The 19,733-nt window shown below is 43.2% G+C and overlaps 1 long non-coding RNA gene across 2 annotated transcripts in view; it reads left to right on the top strand.

The window, feature by feature from the left end:
- Window positions 1-2,507: 2,507 nt before the first annotated feature.
- The window catches only part of LOC115645179, a 29,264-nt gene continuing 12,038 nt past the window's right edge, over window positions 2,508-19,733 (top strand). Inside the window, exons 1-2 of one of the 2 annotated variants that reach the window (XR_003998675.1) lie at window positions 2,508-2,961; window positions 16,424-16,475. This is a non-coding gene — a long non-coding RNA (uncharacterized LOC115645179). The remainder of the gene's footprint in view (window positions 2,962-16,423; window positions 16,476-19,733) is intronic. The other variant, XR_003998674.1, reaches the window with a different exon arrangement.

Genomic DNA, 19,733 nt, shown 5'->3' with positions numbered 1-19,733 from the left:
TTAACATCAATAGTTTTAGCACTGTGAAAGATTCAAGAATCAAAAATATTCACTAAAAAAAAATTCATAAAATGCTTTTATTCCTAGGAAATAAAAGTATTTTTATTGTAATTAAGATGATCACTCTTTTATGTAAGATCTATCCCATCCCAAAAATGGCCATCAAAAATAGAACTTCTCTATTCTCCTTGTATTCACAATACAGTTACAGTTCTTTGGCCAGAAAGTAACTCAGGATCAGGTCACTCCCATCCCTAGAGGGTGAAAGGAGTATCTACATTATGCTGTAGATGTGAAAAAGATCTCTCCAAACCAGTTTATGGCTTGGGATTTCATAGCCTTACTCCAAAGGCAAAGCAGAAACCAGAGGTTAAATAGAGATTCCATTGAAGTTAATGATCAAATTCCCATTGACTTCAATAGGTTCAGGATTTTTTCCCAGGAGATCAGAAGAGACTAATAAATGGTTTATGCAGAGCCTGCTAATTAAGGCCTAGCAAGAACAACTATGAACAAAATGAACTCTGCTTGTGAAGTTTCATTCTCCCAGAACCTCCACAAAGTGATGCATATGCTATTAAAAGCATCAATGAAGGCATTCCAGTTTGTCCACGGAAAGGCTGTTTTTATTAGTTTCTAACAGACAAAATAGCAGATACTAGCTTTCAGACTCCAGCATTTTGAAGATGAACATTTCTATAACAAGAATTTTCAATACATGTCAATTCTGAATGTACTGAAGGCAAGAAAGGTGCAGCAACTGTGAGTGTCACTGGTTGTGGTACAAGGCAGTAAATATACAGCAGACCTTGACCACTATACATACGATCCATGTCCAAGGGGCCCTCCACAGAATGATCTGTAGAATTACTAGAATAACCAGGAGAAGGACAAAGAACCAGAGGGCACACAGAACTTAGAGCAGTGATGGCCCTGAAGTGCCAGGTCCTCAGTAACTGGTGGAAATGTCCAGGCAAAGGATCAGAAAATGGAGATAATAAGGAAGTCCCAGACAACCAATCTAGTGGTAGAGGAGCAGGAGCATAGCAGATTGTGGGTGTAAAAGAGAATTCAGGGTGCTGGAAAGGAAGAATGGGATGGAATTGGGATAAGGTGGTATCTGGTGAGGACCTGGGCATGAAAGGAGACACGGCTGAGGTCAACAGGAGAGAGGGTACTGGTCAGGAAACTGTAATAGGGAGGTTAGAGTTCAGGGACAAGATATCTCTGGCACGTGCTCTAAAATTGCCTGAAAACAGGAGCTCTAGCAAAAACTCCTGCAGCAGAAAGCAAAATCAAGTGATTCACAATTAATTATTGAGAGTTAGCAACACTAAGGGGAGGAGGAAGAGTGGGAGCTGGGGCATCTATCTTTCTAACTTCTCTTATGCAGTGCTCCCATGTACTTACATATTTAAGTATTTGAAGTACTCTACATACTTGTAAATAAATTCTTGAAATATTCTGTACTTGGAACTTGTATTTAAGTACACTTTAAAGGTACTTGAAGCATAAGTAACTTTTAAAATCTGCAAGAACTTTTTCAAAATAGTTTGTTTGAACAATCACATCCCTCCCAACTGTCTGGGATTCTGGTGGGCTCCCAGAACTCACTATCCCATCTTGGGAGCTTCATGCTTTGAGTTCTGGCTGCCAGGGCTTTTTTCTATTGGCCTTGCCAAGGAGGGTGGCAGCCCCACCTGCTTCCCTTCTGGTTGGTCACTACAACTGGCAGTGGGGAAACTTTTCCACTATGTGTTTGTTGACATTTTCTTGCCAGACAATTGCAGGGAATATGGGAGCTGAAAGTACTTGCACTTGTTCTTCATACTTTTACATATAAATACGCAAGTTCTATTTCCACAGCATACTTTTACGTATAAGTACTTCTATAATAGACTACTTGGCACTTATACTAGAGTCCTTTGTATCTGTACTTACAGCAACACTGCCCTTGGGTGATACTGGAGACTTGTAGATTCAGCTGCTGCCTCAATACAAACCAGACTCCTGGGTGTGTGACTTGAAGGAATGCACATTCAGCTCCTTTAAAGCCTCTTTGGTCCTTTTCTTCCTTCCCCTGTGGCTCTCATCTAGACACTGTTAGAGAGAAGTAGCTGCAGTATTTTACTGATGGCCAGGCCTGTTTCAGGATAAACTTAATTATGAACAGGAATTATGTACAGAATGATGTAACAGAACTGCCTACTACTTGAGGGTAGCTGCAGCCTGCAACTGCTCTGTCCTTCTTTGTCTCCGCTCCCAGCGGGATGTGTATCCTGGGAAACCACAGACTGCTTCCAGAGTCTGTGGCATCTCTACACCTCCTGGAAGACTTAATCTGTAAAAGCAGCAGCAAAGAGTCCTGTGGCACCTTATAGACTAACAGACGTATTGGAGCATGAACTTTCATGGGTGAATACCCACTTTGTCAAACCACCACCCTGGTGAGTCGACTGCTGCCTCTCCCCCATCAACTCTGCCTGCGCCTCTCGTGGCTGTGGAGTACAGGACTTGACAGGAGAGCGCTCAGGGGTCGATTTATCATGTCAAGACTAGATATGATAAATTGAGCCCTGCTTGATCAATCGCTGCGCTCTGGTCCGGCAGGTAGCGTAGACATGCTCCCAGGCTGAGAGAAGCCTGGAACATTGGAAGCCTGACTAGAGACTGGAATGCTCCTCTCAGTAGTTGTTGATGTTCAATGGCAGTGCCATGTCATCAATGTACCTCACATGCCTGCCAGACCCTCTGGCATCTGGCTTATTGTACAGTGAAATATTTCTGGAGCCATTCGTATTCCAAAAGACAGTTTTGGGAATCAGTATCTTCCAAATGGTGAGTTGAAAATGCAGATATCAGAGCACTGTGTCCAAGAGGATCTACCAAAATCCACCAATTCATCTAATTTGATGAAGAATTTGGTTCTTGCCATATCAGACAACAGTTCACTCCTTGTGGGTATGTGGAAGTATTCTGTTTTTATGCTTTTGTTCAGTTCTTATGGTTCATCCACAGCTGTCATCCCCCTCCTCTTTTCTCTACAATTACTAACGAGTGAATTCAATCTGCTGGCTGTTCTATTCTCCAAATGATAGCATTTGCTGTCATGTTTTGCAGGTCCACAATCCTTAAGACAGAGGCTAGAAGAGGAACATTTTATGTAGCATGTGCCACTGGTTCTGCATCGTCTCTGATCTGTATCTTGCATGTTACTGGGAGGCACCTGTTTCCTGTGAATACATCTGCATATGACATTAACACTTTCATATCCGATTCTAGGTTGTCTTTCTGCCTCTGTGTCATACATTCTGTTAAAGACACGAAGCAGCTCACACATAAATAGGCCTAAGATCATTGCTTGCCTCTGTGTAGCACCACAAACTCTCTTGGTTTATCTCTTTTCCTCTGTATGCTGACTCTCCCAACTCTGGAATTTTTCCTCCATTATAGTCTTTAACAGATACTTTTGACTCTTACACTGGACATTTATGTCCAGTGTATCTTCCCACTTTGTGGTGTTTAGATGTTGCTTGTGATTATTAGAACTGAGAGCACTGGCTGTTGGGAGTCTGAAAGGACAGGAAACAGGAAGGAGGGGGGAGGAGTTGAGGAGACAGAGTGAGTTACAGAGGGTGCAGCAGCAGCTTGGTAAAGAGGTTTCCACTTTTAAAAAATAAAATCCTGTTGAAGTGTGTTAGTACCTTGCCTGGTTGATACAACACACTTGTTCAAGACTAAGGACTTTAAGCTCTTGGAAGTGTGCCCTACCCTCATTCCAAATTAGTGTCTGAAGGGAGAAGTAGGGTTGAAGGAAACTCTGTTCCACATGCTGTTTCTGGAATGGCTGTAGTCCTGTGACTGAAAGTTCTGCTGATAGATGTTAAGTTATGCAGAATTGGCCTGCTAAATCCAGTATTGTGAGTTCAGTCCTTGAGGGGTCCATTTAGGGATCTGGGGCAAAAATCTGTCTGGGGATTGGTCCTGATTTGAGCAGGGAGTTGGACTAGATGACTTCCTGAGGTCTCTTCCAACTCTGATATTCTGTGATTCTATGCTTAGAATTTCCTAGTAAAATTGGCCACCTTCTCCCGTTATTTCCAAAGGGCCTGATGTCAGGCTGCCCTCAGCAAAGATAGATCTGCTTGATGTTGTAAAGACATCCTTATGTTAGAAAATCTTCACATCTCACATAAATCTTTATTGAAAAATAATTGGAAACCTTGAGACGGAGAGAAAGTGCTTTGTGTTTCCTGGATATCCATTTTCCAGCTCCATTTTATAGCCCTTGTACAAGAGGGGAATATTGGTGTGGGGAGAGAAGGTGGGAAACTAGGGGAGAGAGAGTAAGACAATAATAGAGGAAATGGAAGGCATTTCCCCTATCTTAGAGGTGATAGCCAGGAGAGTCTCCATCTGAGCTGCCAAAAAGAGAGAGGCACACACTTCTGTATCAGAGGGGTAGCCATGTTAGTCTGGATCTGTAAAAGCAGCAAAGAATCCTATGGTACCTTATAGATTAACAGATGTTTTGGAGCATGAGCTTTTGTGGGTGAATACCCACTTCGTCAGATGCATGTAGTGGAAATATCCAGGGGCAGGTATATATATGCAGGCAAGCTAGAGATAATGAGGTAGTTCAATCAGGGAGGATGAGGCCCTGTTCTAGCAGTTGAGTGTGAAAACCAAGGGAGGAGAAACTGGTTTTGTAATTGGCAAGCCATTCACAGTCTTTGTTTAATCCTGAGCTGATAGTGTCAAATTTGCAGATGAACTGAAGCTCAGCAGTTTCTCTTTGAAGTCTGGTCCTGAAGTTTTTTCGCTGCAGGATGGCCACCTTAAGGTCTGCTATAGTGTGGCCAGGGAGGTTGAAGTGTTCTCCTACAGGTTTTTGTATATTGCCATTCCTAATATCTGATTTGTGTCCGTTTATCCTTTTCTGTAGTGACTGTCCAGTTTGGCCAATGTACATAGCAGAGGGGCATTGCTGGCATATGATGGCGTATATTACATTGGTGGACGTGCAGGTGAATGAACCGGTGATGGTGTGGTTGATTTGGTTAGGTCCTGTGATGGTGTCGCTGGTGTAGATATGTGGGCAGAGTTGGCATCGAGGTTTGTTGCATGGATTGGTTCCTGAGCTAGAGTTACTACGGTGCGGTGTGCAGTTACTGATGAGAATATGCTTCAGGTTGGCAGGTTGCCTGTGGGCAAGGACTGGCCTGCCACCCAAGGCCTGTGAAAGTGTGAGATCATTGTCCAGGATGAGTTGTAGATCCCTGACGATGCGTTGGAGAGGTTTTAGCTGGGGACTGTATGTGATGGCCAGTGGAGTCCTGTTGGTTTCTTTCTTGGGTTTGTCTTGCAGTAGGAGGCTTCTGGGTACACGTCTGGCTCTGTTGATCTGTTTCCTTATTTCCTCGTGCGGGTATTGTAGTTTTGAGAATGCTTGGTGGAGATTTTGTAGGTGTTGGTCTCATTTCTGTGTGCATTGAAGGTCAATTTTTCAACCTGAAATTCTCTCGCACGCATTGGCAGAGGAGAAAAATACTTCAAATCAAGCTTTTTAGTCTCTCTTTTTAAAAAAAAATCATGATTTTGCCTCCAAATAATTTTGGGGATGATCCCTGGTTGGTTGGTTTTGCTTTTTAAAGCTTTTGAGGTTAGTAATACTATTTATTCTCATAGGAGAGCAGCTGAAACATTTGCTCTCTTCATGGGGGAAGAGGAGCAGCAAAGAGACTGTCAGCTGGTAAGGAGGGTCTGTGAGGAATGTGGGGGGTGTTGTATCACTGGGAGGCAGGGAACTGTGTCGGGGATCTGCATCAGTTGTCACAAATCTGCATCAGCTGTGTATGGCAATCTACATTGTGTGAGAACTTCCATCATATTGTGTGGAGATTTGGGAAGGGGGGAAGTGTCTATATTTGTGTGTATGGAGGTTCTGTTTCAGTGGTGGGTGTCGCTTTGGAAAGTACTGTGACTTATCTGATCCTGTCTGATGCTAGTGCTCTCCCTCATTTACTTTAGTAATTGCAGTCTTTATATTGTAGAAGTGATATTACCTTGTCTGGTGAGTAAAGAAAATAGCTCTTATGTTAAGTCTGTTCCAGGAAGCTGTTCTTCCTTATTGTATCTGGCATAGGGATATTGTCAATCCAATCAGGTTTTGGAGCAGGGGAAGCATGGCTTGGACCCAGAACTCCTATACATAAATTGTCTCTCGCTGCTCCTCAGGACACATCAACCAGCCTGGATCTGCTCCACTAGTGGAAGCAGAACATGAGTGGGTCCTTCACATTATCTTGATTAAAAGAGTTGATGCCTACTATGTCCAAGAGTTAATGCCTGCCATGTGGTTAGGATGAATGAATGTTTATCTTCCAGTTCTGTTTTGCCAGCTATTATCTATACATGTTCCACACTCCCAGAGTTCCTAAGGCAACATCCATAGAATTTTTTCAGTTTTTTAGCTGAAGTTTTCCATAACCTACAATAGAAACTATATGTATGACTGGTAAAAGAATACTAATTTTCAGAATGAATTGGGTGGCTTAATATAAGTAGAAAAACACTCCATATAGAACAACTTGGGTATAGTTCTGCAGAAAATCCTGACCCGATAGGTTTGTGCATTTAAAGAAACATGCCTGGTGTTTCTGAGAAGTTTTTCTGAGGAGCTAGTAAGTGGATATGAACCCACTGTTCTACAAATTGAAGCTACATGTTTAACTGTTGCTTCAAGGCTTACGTAGAAAAGTGTGCAATGAAGGAGCTGAAGAGAATGTTTGGTGACAGTGAAATTATGAAAAAAGATTCTTTGTGAATGCCAGCTGACAGAATTTGTTGTCAACTTAATGTTTAGGGGCTTCCTACTTACAGTACTAAAACTACGTTCAATTGGACTTGGATGCTGGTCAATAAGTGCATGTGTGTATAATATTTTATTTGTAAACTGAAAAGTCCTTTGTTTAAACACAATGGCAAATGAGTTAAATTAAAAATTTGCATATTAAATTATTTCTTATTTGTAAAATCTGTGGGCATTCAGAATAAACTGCCTTTAGTCTAGAACAATGGATGAAAGCCTATAAAAGATGTCTACTATCTCTGACATATAAAACAGTTTATTAAATACGTTCAAACATTATGGGTAAAATGTTGGTCAAGTTTAAATCAATGGCAAAACTACTGATTTCAATGGGCAAGGATTTCACCCTATATCTTTATATAATAAAACTACAATTTAACTATAGATTCTGCTACGATAAATTTATAAACTGCTAATCTAAACCCCTAGGAATGAAAAGATGCCTAGAAGGTGGAATACATGTTGCAGGACAGGATTAGAATTCAAAATGACCTTCACAAATTGGAGAACTGGTCAGAATTCAATAAAGTTAAGTGCAAAGTACTTCACTTAGGAAGGAAAAATCAAATGCACAAATACAAAATGAGGAATAACTGGCTAGATGGTAGTAGTGCTGAAGAGGATCTGGAGTTATAGTGGATCACAAATTGAATTAGTCAACAATGTAATACAATGGTGAAAAAGGCTAATATTCTGGTGTGTACACAGGAGTGTCATTTGTAAGACACAGAAGGTAATTGTCCCACTCCTACTTAGCACTGGTGCGGCCTCCGTTGGAGTACTGTGTCCAGTTTTAGGTGTCACATTAAGAAATTTTGGACAAATTGGAGGGAGTCCAGAGAAAAGTAACAAAAATAATAAAAGTTTTAGAAAACCTGGTCTCTGAGGAAAGGTTAAAAAGGAGCATGTTTACTCTTGAGAAAAGAAGACTGAAGTGAGACCAAATAAATCTTCAAATATGTTAAGGGCTGTTATAAAGAGGATTGTGATCAATTGTTCTCCATGTACAACAGGAAGCAAAGGGTTTAATCTACAGCAAGGGAGAATTAGGTTAGATAGTTTTTCCTTATAGCTAGTTAATATAAGGATAGTTAAGCACTGGAATAGGTTTCAAAGGGAGATTGTCCTAGTAGGTTTTAAAGAACAGACTTGACAAACACCTGTCAGCGATAGTCTAGGTTTACTTGGTCTTGCCTCAGCGCAGGGAGGCACTGAACTTAATGACTTCTTGAGGTCCTTCCAGCCTGACATTTCTATGAAGATAGGTTCCTAGAATATTGGACGTGACCTTGTCAAACAAATGTGACTCACAAAAAGCCTTTTTCCACAATCCCTCTCAGATAAAGCATATCTGCTTGCTCTTGGGAGAGGGATCTATTCACCTATAGTTTTGGGGATCATTTGAAGATTTGACAATTGGGATTCTAATATTTCTTCTTGACTAGTTCATTCTGTCTTCCTTTAAAAGATATGAGCACAGATGAACTCTGGCTATATGGCCATCTTGATATGACCATTTCCTTTGAGACGACTGGTGTAATGGTAATATGCTGTCAAACAGCCTCAGACCTTTGCAGTTGAAGGAAAAGGGTGTTTCTTACATCTGTTGACTACATAATTACCTGAGTACATAAAATACTTGCATTAACTTTAGTAAATATCTTCACCTTTGCATGTGCTCTAAGTGCCCATGTAATACCACTGAATGCCTTCTCACAAATTAGCAGTAGTTATACAGAAGGGTTAACTGCAGCCCTGTTACAATATGCACTGACTTGCAATCTCTTCCCTGTACTTTTCTAGAGATTGCTGCTCTTATAGGTAAACAATGATGAAAGCAAAGCTGAAGAGACAGCAGGCAAGTGAGAGCACCAAGAGACAGGGAAGAGAAATAGAGGGGTTTCTCATGGACCCACTAAAAAAGTCACTTATACTGCAGGGAAGGTGCAAAACCCATATGCAAAACTGAACTAGATGGGGGTGAGAGGAGAGATGACACTCACACATGGGTATTTTAGCCAAGAACAGTATTGAAGTGGGTGATGGGAATGATGCAGTGACACAGGAGTGTCTATAGTGGTATTGGGTGGTTGAGGTGTATGGACTGATATTGGATGCTGTGGAGAGGGAGAAATATTTCTGTATTATAGCTTTTAAAACATGGTGTAGAAGGGTGCATCTCCATTGACTTATCAAGGACTGCCTTTGACTTTGACCAAGTATTTTAAAGGATTTTTCAAAGTCATTTTAGAAATGCCCCACCCCGTTTAGGTGTGTGTGCTCAATACGGACATGCCTACAGTTTTAACTCAGCGAGGGTTTTGTGTATCTTCATTAAGTAGTCATCTAAGATCAAGCTAATTTTACCATGTATCTTTGGGGACACAGCACAGCAGTTTTGAAATGAATGCTCAGCATTGCGGTTAGATATCTGTGGTGCATTGCTCAGCCTCTGCTGTGTATGATTCTGGAATTTTTTTACACACCACATGCTGGGATTTCTACCCAGAAGGCAATGGAATTCTGGGTTTGGGGGTCAAACAGAATAATTCTTATGATTCTTCTTGTTTCATTCTGTCCTCCTCCTCCTCTCTGCAATTCTACACCATTTTCAAAGTGCTGTCAGCCAGCATGGGGGAAATGATTGCTGCACTCCTCAAGGTCATGACTCTAAACAGACTGCTGGTATACTATCTAAAGTAATGCAGTGCCTTTAGAATCAGGGTGCTGAGGGCACATGGGGAGGCTGAAAACCATCAGACACTTCTACATCTTTTCCTGGAGCTGATTCACTTGGTGGAGTGCCACTTTGGGGGCTCTCCCAACTAGTACTGGGACAGGATAGTGCTGCAGACCTGAGATGACCTGCAATGGCAGCACAGCTCCAGTATGTCAAAAGCCACTTTCCTGGAACTAAGTGCAGTGCTCACCCCAAAGCTACAGTGGTGGACCAGCTATAGGAACACTCCTCCGAGCGCAGGAAAGGACATGACCATCCCTTTCTGGAAGCAAAACACCCCTGATTGCTACCAGTTAGTTACTAACCAGTTTGGTGTAGGTGGATCAACCATCACGGCTGTTGTAATGGAGGTTGCTATTAAGGCTGCTGTTTATTAAGAAGGTACTGTCCCGCTGGGACATATGGCTAGTCAATGTGCAGGTTATTTAAGGGCTTTGCATGGTTTGTCCCCTAATTGTATACAAGTCATTGGTTGGACCCTTGTGCCTATTCTTTGCCCCCAACATCACGTCTTGGAGTACATCATCAGAAAGGGGTATTTCTCTCTGGTGATGGTTTATCAATATTATGTGGTGTGGTCCACAAAAGTCCATGATGCCAGTATCTTTAGAAGCTCTGGATTTCTTAATTGAGTAACAAATAGAACTTTGTCACTCATAGTCTATGCGGATGTTTAATGGGATTGCCATTCCTCCAGTCATTCTGGGAGATCCAGCTTATCCTCTGCCCCTGGCTTGCAGAGCCTTTTGCTGGCCAATGAGCTAGGGAAAAGGAACATTTCAGTTCTACCCTGAATAGTTGTAGAATGGATTATGGCATGCTCATTTGGAAGACTGATAAGTAGTTGGAGGATCCTGATGTCGAGGCTAGATGCTGAGGAGGAACATTTTTTCCGTGATGATAGCAGCTTGCTGTGTTTTGCATAAATCTTTGTGAGAACAAAGGATAGAGACTTTCACATGTATGGGAGCAGGAGGTGGGCACATTGGTGAACATTGTGAACAGCCAGAGAGGAGGCCTTTATGGACTGATGTAACCACTTAGGAGCACATAGGGAGGGTGGTATTGTGCTCCTACTTCAAGCCTAGGACCACTTGTGACAAATGTATATATTTTGTGTAAAGGTTAGTGATTATTGTAAGTTAAAGAATTTTAAAAGTAGAGCTTTCTAGTTTCCAAACCTTTTAAAAAATGAAGCTGTTTGGTCTCTTTTTTGCACCATCAAACTGTCAAGATATCTGCATTGTTTATTTTCTTTATAGTTAAGATATTAAAACACTCATGTGAATTAGTCTTCATAATTAGATATAGTAGCTAGAATATATTACACATTACTTCAGTGTTTTCCTTTAATACTCCTTTTTATAATCTTTTGCCACTTTTGTGGCAGCACATCTTTATTTTATTTTATTTTTTTTAATGAAATTGGCTTTACGTGCAGATTTTGAGTTAACCGAAATCTCTTCCTCCCTGGCCATCTGTCACACATCCTGGAGTGACTGAAGACCGTGAGTGCCTACCTCCGGGCAGACTGTCAAAAACAAGGCAGACACCCCAACCTGGTGGCATGTTTTATAATTAGATTTCACCAAGCCAGAAACAAACATGAACTTCTGGATCACTATAACAGTCTGACCACAGAGTCACTGACAGTCCCCTTAGACTCTCCAGTCTATCTTGACACGCAGACAAAGTGGACTTAGTGATAAATGGTCACTTACACCAAAAATCACACTATACTCAGGTTTCTCTGAGTACCAAGAGACCAGTCACTTGCCCCAGATCAATTGGTACCTTAGATCTTACACCAAAGACAACATCTGTAGCCAATCCTGTAATAAAATATCTAAGGTTTATTAACTGGGGGAAAAAAAGAAATAAAAGCTGGTTACAGCTTAAAGCAAGCAAACATATGCACAAATGAGTTGCAGTCTAAATCCCAAGAGTGACAGAGTTGTAGTGATCTGTCAACTCAAAGTGTCTTTCAGGGCAGACCCAGAAGCCAGCCCTTGGGGATCTCTGGCTTCAGTTTGGTGGCTCTGGTTCTATGAGCATTCACACTGCAAAAAGATGGAAAATTTTCAATCTGTCTTTGTTTTATTTCCTTCATTAAGCCTCCAAGTCCACAGGCAAGTTTCCTTGCACGTAGCATTTCCAAGTAAACAATCATAGAATATCAGGGTTGGAAGGGACCTCACGAGGTCATCTAGTCCAACTCCCTGTTCAAAGCAGGACCAACACCAACTAAATCATCCCAGCCTGGGCTTCGTCAAGCCTGACCTTAAAAACCTCCAAGGAAGGAGATTCCACCACCTCCCTAGGTAACCCATTCCAGTGCTTCACCATCCTCCTATGAAAAAGTTTTTCCTAATATCCAACCTAAACCTCCCCCACTGCAACTTCAGACCATTACTCCTTGTTCTGTCATCAGGTACCACTGAGAACAGTCTAGATCCATCCTCTTTGGAACGCCCTTTCAGGTAGTTGAAAGCAGCCATCAAATACCCCCTCATTCTTCTGTTTTGCAGACTAAACAATCCCAGTTCCCTCAGCCTCCCCTCATAAGACATATGTTCCAGTCCCCTAATCATTTTTGTTGGCCTCCACTGGACTCTTTCCAATTTTCCACATCCTTCTTGTAATGTGGGGCTCAAAACTGGACACAGTACTCCAGATGAGGCCTCACCGATGCATTGTATTCGGCATTGTAGTCAATGCAATCCATTGTATTATGATGTTCCTTGATGGCCCATCTGATTTTGATTGTAGTTCTAGATGGGGGAGGGGAAATCACTCTTCCGATCTGAGGTCATATGTTTAGAGAAAACATTGTCAAAGTTATCAAGAAAAATGTACATGTTTCCTTATAGCATGGAAAACAGAAATTACAAATATGATTAGTGCATTCATCACCTTACAAACATCCTATAGTGTCTAAACACTAAATACATTCTTATAAGACGAATACCTATTTTGAGCAACACTAACACAAAAGTGAACTGGTCTGGTTTCAAGCTATGAGTCTGTCAGTTCTTAGCTAATGCCTGCAGCCTTGTCAAGAGCTAGCTTCTATCCTGCCAGTGTCACACCATCCTATAATTTAGTTGGTTTGAAACTCACCAAGTAAACTCTTCCAGCTTTCACGCAGGAAGACAGCACACTATCTGCCTAAGCCAAGATGCTATCATCCACACTGTCACCTAATCACAAACAGTATCCCAATGTTCTGTAAATCCTAGAATCATAGCATTGTAGAATCGTAGGATTGGACGGGACCTTGAGAGGTCATCTAGTTCCCCCTGCACTCATGGCCGGACTAAGTATTATCTAGACCATCCCTGACAGGTGTTTGTCTAAGCTGCTCTTAAAAATCTCCAATGATGCATTTCCACAACCTCCCTAGGCAATTTATAACCACTCTGACAGTAGGAAGTTTTTCCTACTGTCCAACCTAAATCGCCCTTGCTGAAATTTAAGCCCATTGCTTCTTGTCCTATCCTCAGAGGCTAAGGAGAATAATTTTTCTCCCTCCTCCTTTAACACTCTCTTTTGTACTTTAAAACTGTTATCATGTCCCCTCTCAGTCTTGTCTTTTCCAGACTAAACAAACCCAATTTTTTCAATCTTCCCTCACAGGTCATGTTTTCTAGACCTTTAATGATTTTTGTTGCTTTTCTCTGGACTTTTTCCAAATTGTCCACATTGTTCCAGAAGTGTGGCACCAAGAACTGGACATAATACTTCAGTTGAGGCCTAATCAGAATTAGGAAGAATCACTTTTCATGTCTTGCTTACATCACTCCTGCTAATACATCCAAGAATGATGGTTTGTTTTTTTGTTTGTTCTTATGACACTATGACCCTCAGATCTCTTTCCTCAGTACTGCTTCCTAGGCAGTCATTTCTCATTTTGTATGTATGCAACTGATTGTTCCTTCCTAGGTGGAGTACTTTGCATTTGTCCTTCTTGAATTTCATTATATTTTCTTCCGATCATTTCTTCAGTTTGTCCAGATCATTTTGAATTTTAATCTTATCCTTCAAAGTGCTTGCAACCTCTCCCAGCTTGGTGGTGTTTGCAGATTTTGTAAGTGTACTCTCTATGCCATTATCTAAATCAGTGATGAAGACATTGAACGGAACTTGACTCAGAACTGATCCCCGTGGGATTCCACTCGATATGCCCTTCCAGCTTGACTGTGAACCACTGATAGCTACTTTCTGGGAACAATTTTCCAACCAGCTATGCACCGACCTTATAGTAGCAATCATCTGCCCTCTACACTATCAGTGCAACCATTGGGCTCTCATTTCAACCTTCTCTTTTCTTTGTACTGGAAGGAACTCTGCGAAGATTACCACAGAGGCCTGTGTATTCAAGAGGTCAGGCTAGATCAGAGGTGGGCAAACTACAGCCTGTGGCCCACATCCAGCCTGCAGGACCTTCCTGCCCGGCCCTTGAGCTCCCTGCCAGGGAGGCTAGGCCCTGGCACCTCTCCTGCTGTCCTCCTTCCCCCACAGCCTCAGCTCGCTGCGCTGCTAGTGCTCTGGGCCACCGCTCCTGCTGGGCAGCGTGCTCCTTCGGGGCAGTGCGGCAGTGTGGCTGGCTCCGGCCAGGCGGCGCCAGTGGTGAGCTGGAGCCGGTTCCCACAGGTTCCCAAGAACCAGTTGCTAAAATTAGACCTCTGTGGAGAAACGGTTGTTAAAGGGCCAGGGGGTGGGCAAAGAACTGTTGCTCCCAGGAGTCCCAGCTGGGGAGGCTGAGGCTCCTCTGGCCCTTCCCCTGCTTCCTCCCAGCTGCAGCATGGCCAGCCGCCAGCACCAGCTGGGCAGCTCAGCTGAGCTTGGGAGTCGTCCTGCTGCTGCTTCTTGAGCAGCCCGGCAAGGTGTGTGTGTGTGTGGGAGGGGTCCTGCTTTAAGCTCCAGGGCTGGCCAGAGGGGACCTGGCAAGTGGGGCCTGGCCCCATGAGGATGTCTCCTCTGGGCCCTCCCCCGTTTCCCCCACCCCGAAGAGCTGCAGCATGGCCAGTAGCTGGGCAGCTCAGCTGAGTCCTGGGCTGCCAGCAAGGTAAGGGGGCTGCAAGCTCCAGGGCTGTGGAAGGGGCGGGTAAGTGGGACAATTTGTCCCAGGCCCCTGGCCCCACGAGGATGTCTCCTCCCAGCCCCTCCCCCCCCGCCCCGCAGAGCTGCAGCATGGCCAGCAGCTGGGCAGCTCAGCTGAGCTTCTGTGTGGTCCTGCTGCTTTGAGCTGCCAGCAAGGTAAGGGGGGAGGGGGCTGCAAGTTCTATGGTTACCAGGGGGGCAAGTGGGGCATGTCTCCCCCTGACCCAGCCCCACCCCCATTCCCCCCCCCTTAAATCAGAACTTTTTATAGGGTAACGGTTGTTAAGATTTTGGCAGCTCATCACTGAGTGGCACAGCTGTGAGCTCCTGCTGCTCTGAGCGGCATGGTAAGGGAGCGAGAGGGTTGGATAAGGGACAGGGAGCGAGGGGCAGTTGGATGGGGCAGAGGTTCTGGGGGGCGTGTTCTGGGGATGGGAATGGCGGGGGTTGGATAGGCATGGGAGTCCCAAGGGGCCTGTCAGAGGGTGGGGGTGTGGATAGGGGTCGGGGCAGACAGGAAGTGGGGTGGGTTGGATACAGGGGTAGGTCCCAGAGGGCAGTTAGGAGCAGGGGTCTCAGGAGGAGGTGATTAGGGGACAAGGAGCAGTGGGGATTGGATAGGTTGGGAGTTCTGAGAGGGGCAGTCAGGGCAGGAAGTGGGAGGGATCCGATGGCGGCAGGAGGCAGGCAGGATGCAGGCAGTTTGGGGAGGCACAGCCTTCCCTACCCGGCTCTCCATACAGTTTTGCAACCCCAATGTGGTCCTCAGGCCAAAAAGTTTGCCCACCCCTGGACTAGACGAATCAACCTATAGTGGTTTTGTGGTTGTCCCTCCCCATCAAATGGTGCTTCGCTATCAAACAGTGAAATCCTTTCTTATTACTTCTCTTATACTTGCAGCACCTAGGGTAATGCATACCATTCTGTTTTGGCTGGCCACTAGCTAAATCAAAATGTAAGATCTCATGCCTCTTTTTCTCCCGGGTGGATCCAAATAAGCGATTGCCTTTCATTTTCTGGTTGGGCACTGGCCAGTCCTCCACAGCCACTTTCCAGATAATATTGAGAGAGAATTAGAAGATCATTTAAGTGGTATAATCTCCTGTTGATGTGCACATACAAAATAATTTAATATGGGGGGCAATATTTAGATAAATTTAGCAGATGACTGAGAGGGGTTATAATGGAAGTAAAATATTGGGGGAGAAGTATACTGTTTTCACCTTTAGTTAATGAAGCATTTAGAATGCTTAGTTAAAACAGTGATGCCCAAACTTTTCCTGTCGCACCCCTCCTTGCCAGTAATGGAATCTGTCCTTTCCTGCCCCCTCCATTACAGCACAGTTGGCTCAGCAGAGGGGCTGGGGCTAGCGGCAGAGCTGGCCTGGGGGCAGAGAGTGAATGAGGGCAGAGCTGGGCTGGAGGTGGAGCAGGGGGCAGAGTGGAGCTGCAGCTGGGGCTGGAGCAGGGCTGGGTGGCGCTCTCTCCTTGCCCCCCACCTGTGGGGGCTGGCCCAAGCCCCACTGCGTCCCCCCTTCCTCCGCACCTGCCTCAGGGGCATGCACCACAGTTTCGGGCCACTGGGTTAAAAGGTGGAAATGTAATTGGGGTAGGAGGATGCATAACTCTATTACAATCCCCTCTTCCTGCACCTCCACCTCAGCTTAACTCTGCTGAATCACACTTCAGAGTTCTGTCTTTTTTTCCAGGACTTCTCAGAAAGCATTACACAGAATTAAACCTCGGGGCTATTATATGCAGGTAGGTATTAATAGTTCTCAATGAACTACCAGGTTGTTTCTTAGTAAACAAACATTTAATGCACACACAAAAAATTGTAAATAGTATAATATATTGTAAATAGTATTTGAAATACTATGAATAACTTTTTTAAACAAAAACTTTCAAGCAGTAAATTTACTGATGTTTCTGATTTTCACCCACCCAACTGCTAATTGGCTTCATATCAAACAGTGGATATGTGTGGGACCTGCAAGACTCCACAATTAAACCTTCATAGGCATTTTTAGTAGGCTTTTCTGAAACTGTATATTAACAGTCACCCTCATTCTGGATGTTTCTAGGCCACTGTCCTGCCCTCTGCACGTCTGCAGAGACACCAAGGGGCAGGTCTACACTACAGGGCTCAGTCCACCTCAGTTACACAACTCCAGCTACATACCTTAGATTGACCTTTTCCGGTGTCTACACCGCACTGAGTCGATGAGAATCTCTCCTGTCAACTTACCTTATGCTTCTCATTCTGGTGGAGTACTGGAGTCGACAGGAGAGACCCCTGATGGATTGATCACCACACTTCAATCCCTTGGTAACTGGAGACAAGCCCCAAGTATTTAAACTAAGAGTTCTCTCTCCTTTCCTTTTGACTAAAAAAATAAGTCAAATACTGCAGTATAAAGCAGGGTTACAGAAACATGGGACTTTGTTAAGTACCTGAACTCCACATGGGATATATATGACTTCTGTTTCCTGAAAACTGTAGCAGGAAACCAGAGAGGAAGAGGACTGGGTATAGGTCTAGGCAGAAGCTCTAAAATGAAACATTAGCTTTAGGGGTAATGCTGTTTTCCTTATTCTGACAGTGTTCTTTGATCAGTGTTAGAAGAAAGAAACTCTTTGTGATTCTTTAATATTGTCTTCTCCCTTTGCTGCTGTACTTATGTAAAATGTCATCTAAGCAGTGAAGAGAGAGAGAAAGAAAGATTTGTCTGCAACCTGAAATTACCAGCAGCCACCATAATATGACTTGTCAAGTTTGCTTTGCTTCAGTCACTACTGAGGGGCTCTGAGGTGGGGTATTACTATTTGGTGGAATTAGTTAATTGTGAAGCATTCTGAGAGAGTACCCAAAGATAGTCTTAATGCCTTGAGTAGTTTTATTCTGTGACAAGAGACACAGCAACATTCAGGGATTATGCACACTACAGATTTGATTTTTTTTTCCCATGAGCAATTAAACATCTAATTTCTTATGTTTCCATCTTTCATGTCATCTGTTTACTTCCAAACATTTGTGCAAAACTTTCCCAATTCCCACCCTACATGGTGCTGAAACAAGACTAGGCTGAAGATCCTAATATCAATTTTAAAAAGTGTGACCTTTAAGATACTCCTGAGAATTTGGATGTGGAATAGGGATCTAGCAGGCTGACCATGATGGAACTGAACTATCAGTATTTCAAACCATGAATATTCTATCAGTATTCCAAAATCTTGAGTCGGACCCCATCAAAACTTTACTGTGTGTGAGCTTTTTCAGGAAATATAATCAGAAATATACAAAAATATGCATACAGGTTGCACCTCCCTTTTCTTTGACTGATGAGAAGGTTGCTTTCCCATCACCTCTTGCTGTGCCCCAGCAACCTCTCCTGAACACTGCCCCTGCCCAACTCCCTCTCCCACTCCACCATCTTGACACCAGTAGTGGAGGAGGGAGAAAGAGTAAATTTGGACACAAAGATGTGAGTAGCAGCAGAGGGTTGGATACATGGTCCCTTCTTCCTTCCTCACCCCCATGCTCACCTTTGCTCCTCCCCACCATAGCATCATATGGGTATTCAAGGAAAATGGGTAGGAGGTACCACTGCTAACCTCCTATTCTGCACAGCAAACAAGCAGTAGGGAAGCCAACTAAACTGGTAGGCATCAAGAGCTGCAGCTGTCTCCAGAATGAACTGCAACCCAGTACCTATAGTCAGCCCAGGTTATCAACAGTAGCTTCTAGAGGCTGAAGTGATGTCTAATGGATTTCAACCTGAAATCCCAGTCATCAAGAATTGCTTGCAGATTATAATAAGCAAGTAATATTTCTCCAAAATCATGAGCCAGGAAGGTAAAATGGGAACAACTGCAAAAATGTGCATGTATTAGTTGTGCTTGCACAACCATGTTTATTTACAGTCTCTTTTGCATCTGCATTGTCTTCAGTGCATCTGTTGTACCCGCATTAGAAAACATTCCCCCTTCCTTGGACCCAGAAAACTTAATTCAGTGTGCAAACCTGGCAGTTGTGTATACAAATTAGATATTTGCCTTTGAAGAATAAATTACACACACATGATGATTTGCGCATACAATTACCTATGTTTGTGCAAATAGAGGTTTGCACTTGCAAAGCTGATTAAATAAATCTTCAAAATTTGCAAGTTTAAGAGGCTCACTGTAAATTTGACCCTAAATATTTTGAATTTATGAGGGCATCCCATTGCTATGATGCGAGTCACCAGATAGCACTGTTATACATAGTCTTGCAAGTTCTTTTCTTAGCAGGCAAACGATGTACAAGCTGATGAAATGCAGTGTTAGTTTTGTAATGAACTTTATTTTTCAAGAAGCTGTTGCAAACAGCATATCCCTCTCTAGCCGTCTCATTTCCATTCCTACCCTATTAACCCCACACATCTTTACAGTTTAAAGGCTTTGCACAGCTGATGCCATTTTTCCTAACACTTATATACGCAAACAGATGGCTTGCTTGTTTTCTCTACTTTTTCCCCCAAATAAACTATATGGAGAAATGCTACTATTTTAGCTATTAGGTAGAGCTATTGCTTTGTTGCCTTACACAAGCATGTGTTTTAGATGGTAAGGATTTTACGCTGTATTCATCACCTGGCACTCAGATACTATTATGGTGGGTTCCACATATAGACACAAGAAGATAGAGAAGTTCATTTTAAAAGCGGCTTTCTTAAAGCAGGTTAGCTTGTGTTTTAATCCCGGTCATGAAAGCTTCCTGCCTTTTTGCTTCTTCTGAATATTAACCAAAAATACTCTGAGCTATTGAATCTAAGTGGTTCAGGATATTATAAATTACAGAAAAGCAAGCAAGAAAGGGATTCTTCTTGTCATGATAAACAACAGTTCTCTGCTCTGTCCAGTAGGAGGGGAGAGAGCTCATTTAATGGAGTGTGTTTGCAGCACCTCTCAGCAGAAACTTGAATACCTTTTTTGAGTCCCTGGTCATCCTCAGCTACTAGTGCTTTAATTAAAGAA

Source organism: Gopherus evgoodei, chromosome 2 (assembly GCF_007399415.2).
Source record: "Gopherus evgoodei ecotype Sinaloan lineage chromosome 2, rGopEvg1_v1.p, whole genome shotgun sequence".
In the NCBI taxonomy this organism is placed as follows: Eukaryota; Metazoa; Chordata; order Testudines; family Testudinidae; genus Gopherus; species Gopherus evgoodei.
Note: the sequence above shows the minus strand (reverse complement) of the source record. Positions and strands in the feature narration are given on the sequence as shown.